Source organism: Miscanthus floridulus, chromosome 5 (genome assembly GCF_019320115.1).
Source record: "Miscanthus floridulus cultivar M001 chromosome 5, ASM1932011v1, whole genome shotgun sequence".
NCBI classification, from domain to species: domain Eukaryota; kingdom Viridiplantae; phylum Streptophyta; class Magnoliopsida; order Poales; family Poaceae; genus Miscanthus; species Miscanthus floridulus.
Window position 1 is genome coordinate 51,940,481 of NC_089584.1, and position 7,396 is coordinate 51,947,876.

Consider the following 7,396-nt stretch of genomic DNA (forward strand, 5'->3'; position numbering starts at 1 on the left):
TTTGTTTTATTCATAGCATATATCTTTTATGAATGTGCTTGTTCTTTTATCATAATTTGAATTTTCAAAATTCTCTTGTAAAAAGAATCCAAAAGGAGCTTTTTTTGGAATGAAGTAAAAAACATATATGGCTGGTCATATAATCGTGGTTATGTTTTCTATACTAGGGTTTTTATACTTGGCATAAGAAAAATAACTAAACGAATACATTTTTTTATGAATTTGTTATTGATGGAATTACCAATAGAGTAGATCTTGTTAGTACATGGTGCAATACGCGTGAGAAGCGGAGGGGATGCAAGCACGGGGCCTACAGGGGCACATGAGACCCAGGCGCAGACGGGGCATGCTGGTTTTTTTTTTGTGAGCGCGGAACGCGGGCCTCAGGCCGGATGTCCGGACGCTAGTCGTCCCGTTTACCGAATGTCTAAAATCACTTATCCTCTTATATGTGTGGTACCATTTTGGATGTCGTATATCCTGAATATATGAATTGTTTTTGTAATTAATCTATTCTCCGCCCTAACTAAATTTTACAGCTAGATCGTCGGCCACTGAAGAAGAGAGACGTGCAATCCTCGTCATCAAATCCAGCACCAGCTGAATCAGAACCAGTGCTAGGGGAGTCGCATAGTCCAACAAGTCAACGTGCAGATGGCCAGGCGAACCTGGTAAGATAGCGAAGAAAGGTGGCATCAAAGGTTGAGCATGGACGATGAAGCTCGAGATGCAGGTGGCGACCCCAACAAGCTAGAACGGGAAGGGGGTGCAGGCCCCGAGAGACTGACATCGAGCGACATCGAGAACACCTCCCCAAGGAGCCGAAGGGGGCAGCAACAGTGGACACCGAGCCCAGGGTGGACGGGATGGCAGGAAAGAGCTAGCACGATTCTAGATACACCGAGGACGTGCTTGGTAACTATATGGGAAGAGGTATGGTGAGAGTTGATGGACGGATTTAAGGTGGAAGTTTGATTTTTAATCACAAATCCTTGTTTGGTTCATGTGGGGAAATAAGATGTGGAGAATCGAAGGGAGAATTCATATCTACTGATTGATGTGGAGGGTTTTTGAGTGAGAAATTATAGGGCAAGTTATAATGGATGATGAGGATATTTTTTTATTAAAGCATAATTCATGAAAATTGTAAACCTTAATATATAGTAGCTAGTTATCAACACCAAATTAGATACGTTGATCCATGGAAAAGCCTATTGAGACGTGTAGACTCATCAAATTCTCATCACAACATCAGTATATAGAGCACACGCCAATTGTTTGCTTATTCTTTTGTTTTGTCATCGAAGTGTTAGCTTCATGATTGTATCCTTTACGTCTCCCATGCTAGCTTTCAATGGTGGAGCTCGCAGATACCCTTCGTTCTAAATTTTAAGACATTTTGGCTTACATTTTAAGGACCGTAGAAATGATGAGTGGATAAATTTTTTAATGCTTTGGCAAATCGGATGATTGAATTTGAAATGCTTCCATGTAGCGGTTGAGGGATGTAGTCGTTTTCAAGTAGGCAGAGTGTAATGCCAAAGTAAGCGTAAACAATGTCAGAATTTTAAGAAAGACTATATGGGCACCCTCAATTTGGAAAAGTATGGGCTCAAATTTCATCCCATTTCTCCTATGTTCTAATAGTGAAACAATTGCAACTTCTGTACACATCATGAATTCATGCTCTCTGCTTTTAATTAGTAGCTGGAAAAAGCGGTGGCCGCGGCGACTGGTACTTGGTTCCTCGTACTGGTGGGATGATAATCGGTGGCGGCGGCGGTGATGCTCTAGGTGGCGGTGGTGGTGGTGGTGGCGGTGATGGCCACCCACATTGTTGGACCTTGGTACAGTCTACGGGTTGGCTCACGACTGGCGTACACTCATCTGCACCCTTCTGCATCGGCCTTGATTGTCCCATGCAATTTGCATCGTCATGAAAGGACGATGCATCCGCTGTGCTGCTGCACTCGGAGGCCTCGCGCGTGAAGTTGTATGAGACCGAGAGGTTCGCCAACGCCTGCAGCTTGCAGACGTGACTGGGCACATCCCCGGTAAACATGTTACGCGACAGGTCCAGCTGCTCGACCTTGGACAACCCGGTCAGAGTCGGCGGGATCGAGCCTGTGAGAGCGTTGTCGCTCACGTCGAACCCCGTGACGTTGGTGAGGAGCCCCGTCTCGACAGGCAGGCAACCAATGCTGTTGTTGATGAAGATGAACTGGTCCAGCGTGGCGGCGGGCTAGCCGATGCTCCGGGGGATGCAGCCGCCGAGCTGGTTGTTGGCGAGGACGATCACCGTCGCCTTCGTCCTGCCGATGGTCTCCGGGATACCAGAGGTGAAGCGATTGTTGTTGAGGAAAATTGCGTCGTAGGGTTTGAGGAAGACCTCCGGCGGGATTGGGCCGTCGAAATCGTTGAACCGGATGTCGAGGTAGCTGAGCTTGGGGACGCCGAGCACCGCGGTAGGGAAGGGCCCGACGAAGCGGTTGTTGCTGGCGTCGAGCTCGTAGAGCTCCGTCATGTTCCAGATCTCCTCCGGGATGACCCCGCAGAAGCGGATGGAGTTGAGGTGGAGCACGGCGAGGTCGGACATGAGGCCGATCTCCCTGGGCAGGTACCCCGCGACGTCGGCGGCGTTCATGTCGAGCAACGCGACGGCGCTCTCCGACTCGTTGTGCGGCGACGGGACGCAGGACACGCCGTTGTAGGCGCACACGTCAGGGCCGACCCAGTTGCCGGTGAAGTTGTTTGGGCCAGAGTAGAGCGCCTGCTTCAATGCGTGCAGCGCCTTGTGCGCCACAAGGTGGCGCGGGTTGTTGATCTTGATGTCGATGCCAATGTCGATGTGGACGTGGTCATTCGGGTGCTGCTCCTCGAAGGCGACCAGCTGTGGATGGGCAATGGCGGCCGCCTCGTCGGTGGTCAGCGCCAACGACGACAAGGGGAATAATAGGAGGGTGGTGACGATGAGTAGCACAAAACGAAGGGTGCCCATGGTCAGAAATGCATGGATCATCAGCCTTGACCGAAGCCAACGCCTGGTGGAGGGATTAAGGAACAGGAGAGAGAAAATCCATAGCGACATGTGTGGCAGTGGAGGTTTTTGTATATGCATGAGGTTGCTTAGAGTAATTTGGATGGTCGCGAGGATTAAGAGGAACGAAAGTCGGTTTTGTGTTGATAATTGGGTTGCCAAAGAAGGTAAAACAGCTGGTCTTTTTCTTTTCTTTTCATTTTGGGATAGTATAGCATTCAGCTTTTAGGTGCAGAAAGAAACATTGTATTTTCTTTACCAGAGCACAAGAAGGTTAAGGCAAAGGCATGTTTTCTAAGGGAAAATGAGGCAATGAGCTGAACAATGCATCTGTGATTGCAGAGGAAACAAAACAGAGAAAGGGTTGGTAAATTATGCTCGTGCATTTAGAGAAAGACAGGCGCATGTTTTTTTTAAGGAAGTCGGGAGTGGAGGCCCTACCTAATTTGTATTAATATTAAAATAAGCTGTAGATATGCAATGCCAAGGTGGCAAAGAAAAGAGAAGGATGTAAGCAGAAAAATAGAGGGAAAGAAAAAGAAGTAAGGTTCAAACCTGCTTTTGCTTTTGCAAAAGCCAAACGTCAGCTAAAGGGCCCAAAAGCCATATGAGCTTTTGCCTAAAATCAACTTTCACTGCAGTACAAATCCAAAAGCACCTCTTTTCCTGCTTTCACTAGCTTTTAAGCCCCAAAATTACCCACATATCTTGTTTGGCAAGGCACGTGTTAGTGGGCCTTCTGCATCCTGTCTTCGAGATATATCCTCCAATGAGGCAAGTGATGAGGATGTGGATGACATACCAAAATCCGTAGAAGAGAAGGAAAAGACAGTAAAACCAGGCAAAAGGAAACGCAAGGGGACCTGCAATGCTGTTGAAGAGAAGAGTTGTCGGGGTCAAGATACCCTGAGTATCTCAAGGCATCGAATGCTAAGCCGCTTGGGCGGCCCAGCTAGCCAAAGCCTAGCAACTATGGCCCGCTTAAGCCGTGCAGATCCCGGGTTAAACACCAAGACATGCAGCCCATCATGGCCTCTTCCTTCTCCTTCCGCTGCATGCCTCGCAGTCACGCTCGACCTCTTCCCCGTCTTGACCCGTGAGAAAGGACAGGGAGAGGCTGGACGCCATCGAGTATGCCTGCCCTGACAGAGACTGGCACGCTCTACACACTTTGTTAGAACGGAGAGGGCAGCCATCTCTCGAGACGTGAGATCTCGAGGCAGACGCCATCCCTGCGCACCTATTGGTATTAGTTAACGCAAACAGAGAAATCCACAAGCGCACGAATACCTTGTAGCTTTCAGCCATGAGAATTCTGATTTTTTTTAATTTTAACACTTTTTGAAAACTAATTTTAAATCAAACACTACCTATTTAAAAAAAAACTAACACTTTTGGCCACGTCTATTGCCCTGGCGCGGCCAAATGCCTGTGCCGCACCATGCATGGTGGCGCGGCAGCGGGCTGACGTGGCAACGACCGGAATCGCGACCGGTGACATGGTAGGGCTCTGCCACGCCATCGATCTTGGCGTGGCTGTGCCACGCCAAGGAGCATGACGCGGCAGGGCCAAATAAATATCGCGCGTGAGCCCGCCCGCCCGCACGCACCTCTGCCTGCCCGCCCGCCGCCAGCGCCCGCACGCGCCCTTGCTCGCCCACGCCGTGCCTGGCCACTCCCGCCACGTAGCGCCCGCGCCGGCCGCGCCACGAACGCCGGCGCATCAAGGCCACCCGCTCCTAAGGTACCTCCTTCTCGATTTCATGTTATTTTGATTATTATTGTTTTAGGATAATTAGTGATTTAGGATAATTAGTGATTTAGGATAGTTAGTGATTTAGGATAGTTAGGGTTTTATGATTGTTATTGATTTATGATAGTTTATCAAATTTAGGATAATTAGTGATTTAGGATAGTTAGGTTAGTGAATTTGTTTGTGATTTACGTAGGTAGTTTTTAGGTTTGAGGTTGTGTGTTCTAGTATAGTTAGGATTTTGGGTTTAGGGTTTGATTAGGTATTTTGGGTATAGATACTAGTTTACAAATGTCAGTACTTACTAGTGCGTGATACGTTGATTTTGATGACTTCATAAAATTTCGTCAAATGCATATATTCCTAATGAAGTTGTTTATGTTACTAGTGTGTGATATATCTGTTAATGTTACTTTGAATATATACATGTGCTTTCATATTGTGTTCGTAGTGCATAACAAGTAGTTCAAATTTTACAATGCTACATAATGTTAATTTGAATTTTGTTAATTTAAATACTCTAACGCTTAGTTTATCAATTTGTAACAGGATGACCCCTCCCACAAGCACCCATTGTACCCTATTCTTGAGGTGGAGTACGACGACCATCGCCGAGCACACATCTTGAGTGACAACGACGCAGAGGTAGCCTTGCCTACTTTAAGGCCCCACACGCACACCAGGGCGCACCAGTGGGACGAGTGTTATGCGCCATACATACGGCGTGCCGGCTTCCTCGAGCTTGTCCGTGTTGTCAACCACGGTCTTCCGCCCCTTGACCCAGCACTACTTACTGCAGCTGTAGACAGGTGCGAATGCATTCTTTGTACGTAAACTTTCTTGTAACAAATTTGAGGCAACTAATAGTCGTTCTATTCTTATAACAGGTGAAGGCCTGAGACCCACACGTTCCACCTACCTTGTGGCGAGATGACCTTGACCATGCAGGACGTGAAGGCTATTTTTGGCCTTCGGTTGGGGGGACTTCCAGTGACAATGATAGTTGACAACGATCACTGGAGGGAGCTAGTGGCTCAATTTACTGGCTTTCTTCCACCGGACGATGAGGCTTCCAAGAAAAATAAGTGAGAAATTAAAGCCTATTTAATACTTGCATTGCTTTCCTGCAGCCATCGGGTCTCATTTTCTTTGGTAAATTTTAGAAAAACTTCTGGTGTTTCGTCATCCTGGATCATGGAGCGCTTTAATTACTTGGACCCATAGGCTGAGGAGGCTCAGATCGACAGGTTCGCTCGAGTGTGGCTCTAGCACTTTTTTGGTGCTTTTCTCTTCCTAGACGCCTCGGGCAACACCATAAGCTAGATCTTCCTTGACATACTACGCCAGCCGTAGGAGAACATAGCGGTGTACAGCTGGGGTAGCGCAGTCCTGGCATGGACGTATCGACAGCTATGCGTTGCATGTCGTCACACCTCAGGGTATGCGAACCTTGGAGGTTGCTCATACCTACTCCAGGTTTGGTGTTGGGAACGATGGCCCGTTGGGAGGCCCCTTAGTACTGGTTTACCGGTAAGTACTTCGGTTTATTATATTCTTCGATATGGTGAGTTTATTAATGCTAATTCATTATCGTGTTCAATGCAGCAATGGAACAGGCAGGATACACTCCCTACAGCTCTGTTTATCTGGACGGAATCAGAGTTAGTTAGAGGGAATGTGAGGCGCGAGTACAGGGAGTACACGGACGGTCTCGACGCCTAACACAGCACCAGGTTACGCTCTCTTTACTATCATACATGTGTCTTGTTCGATCTACACTACATCATAGCCTAACTCAATTACAAAATGTTTAGGTGCATTGGTGTCCTTGGGATGCTCCGGAGCTCTAGTACTATCTCAGTCCTATCACTAGGGATGAGTCAGAGGAGTATCGCTGCAATGTCCAGCTTATTTTCTTCCATGTGGTCAAGATTCACTTGCCTGTTAGGGTCTTCAGACAGTTTGGAAGAATGACAGGCTCCCCACCACCGCTTTACTCCACCAACCAAGGATTGCACGGGTGCGTTATCGATTAATAACAAAGCTACAATTCAGAGGAGTGTGTGGTACAACTAACATCGTTTTGTTGCAGGTATGACCGTAGGAAGAGTTACAAGACCAAGGATTGGCGCGTGACACACAATGCGCACATTCACTTGTGGGAGACCAGGGAATGGTAGCCGGTCCATGCGGGTCCTCCACACGACCAGCACACCTTCGATGAGTACCTGTGCTGGCTTCACAGGTCTATGAGGATACATATCAAGCCCCCATACACTGAGGAGGTGATTGATGAGGACTCGGAGGAAGATGTGATCGAAGATGTGTACGACGTTGTCACTAGAGAGGACACACAGCTACAGAGAGCCCTGCTATAAAGATACATGGTAAGATACTTGAATGGTACAATTTGTTATCCATTTGGTATTAAGTATGTATACTAAAACTATTCAACCGTGTTTCTGTACCCAGACGACACAATTGTCGAGGTTGTCCAACGAAGCAGCGTCCTAGCTTCACGAGTCTAGAGGGCAGGGGCCAGGAATTCTCAAGGCTTTTGTGGAGGTAAACATAAACTAGTCTGTTCTGAAATTGTTTCTTTAGTG

The 7,396-nt window shown here is 47.6% G+C and overlaps 1 pseudogene; it reads right to left on the bottom strand.

Moving 5' to 3' along the window:
- Positions 1 to 1,670: 1,670 nt before the first annotated feature.
- On the bottom strand, positions 1,671 to 2,998 carry LOC136454640 (pollen-specific leucine-rich repeat extensin-like protein 1; annotated as a pseudogene).
- Positions 2,999 to 7,396: the final 4,398 nt, after the last annotated feature.